Source organism: Austrofundulus limnaeus, unplaced genomic scaffold, assembly GCF_001266775.1.
Source record: "Austrofundulus limnaeus strain Quisiro unplaced genomic scaffold, Austrofundulus_limnaeus-1.0 Scaffold659, whole genome shotgun sequence".
NCBI classification, from domain to species: Eukaryota; Metazoa; Chordata; class Actinopteri; order Cyprinodontiformes; family Rivulidae; genus Austrofundulus; species Austrofundulus limnaeus.
Window position 1 is genome coordinate 140,995 of NW_013953061.1, and position 1,335 is coordinate 142,329.

Consider the following 1,335-nt stretch of genomic DNA (forward strand, 5'->3'; position numbering starts at 1 on the left):
CACACACACACACACACACACACACACACACACACACACACAATCACACACATTAAAACAAACTATTGCTTCACATTTTGCATTAATAAATCTTGCCGACACATTTTGGTATTTCTTGAATGTGCTCATCAAACCATCAGTGAAATTAGCAGTTGTTTTTGGTTTGAATGTATCTTACTCTTGGAAGCAGTGGCACCAAACCTGGGCCCATATTTATCAAACTTCTTAGAGTGGAAGTTTAGACTGAAATGCTGAGAATTTACAGCTGAGTGAAGCTGACACCCCACCCACATAAAAAAACCCAGGGCAGAGTGGTTAGTGCTTTGTGCTGCTATAATTTATGAGATAGTACACGTTATGATTTCAGATGATCACCTGACTTGGCCTGAATTGTTTACGTCTGGGAGCAAGGATTTCATCTGACTGTCCTCCTTGACCCTCAAGACAAAAATCAAGACAGCTCCAGAGGTTTCTTTAAGCAGTAATTTATGGACAAAGACGTTTGGTCAATAACTTACCTCATGGATAATATGGTAAGTGGCTGTCATATGAAAACGTCTGCTCTATAGTATTACTTGCAAAAAATCTGAGTTTAATAAAATATCCAAAGCATTTCCTAAATCAGTAACAATTCATACAAAATACTGATTTTAAAAATGCACCTGCCTTTAACTTACCAACACTCTATATCAGGCCAGGCCAACCATTAGATCGGGATCTACCAGTAGATCTTTAGCTGATTAGCAGTAGCTCAGGGAGCAATGGATCACAGAGCTTGTAGAACGCAACATTGTTTAACATTGCAGCCTTAAACTCGCACTTCGCAACATTTGTTTAACATTGCAGCCTTAAACTCGCACTTCGCAACATTGTTTAACATTGCAGCCTTAAACTCGCACTTCGCAACATTTGTTTAACATTGCGGTCTTCAACGCACTCTTTGCAATGTTTGTTGAACATTGCATTCTTGAACGCACCCTTGTCAAAGTTTGTTTAACATTGCATTCTTGAACGCGCTCCAGTCTCGCTAGTTTTGGGTGCTGTGAAACAGCACACCGAACATGGTCTTGCGAGATTATGGTCATGTGTTAAAACATGGCAGCGAGGTGGAGAAAAAAATGATGAACGAAAGACAGCTAACAAGCAAATAAAAACTTATTTTCACCTGTAGTGGGAAGACCCATATGTAATTCGAGCACTGCCTTGGCTTGTCCAAAAAGGATAACTTGGAACTGCATTTCTTTCAAAAGAATGCACAGAGGCTACGAGGCGGATCCCCCCCCCCCTTCAAGGTAAGGCTGCTATGCTAATGCAGCCCCGTACCTGCCTCAACAC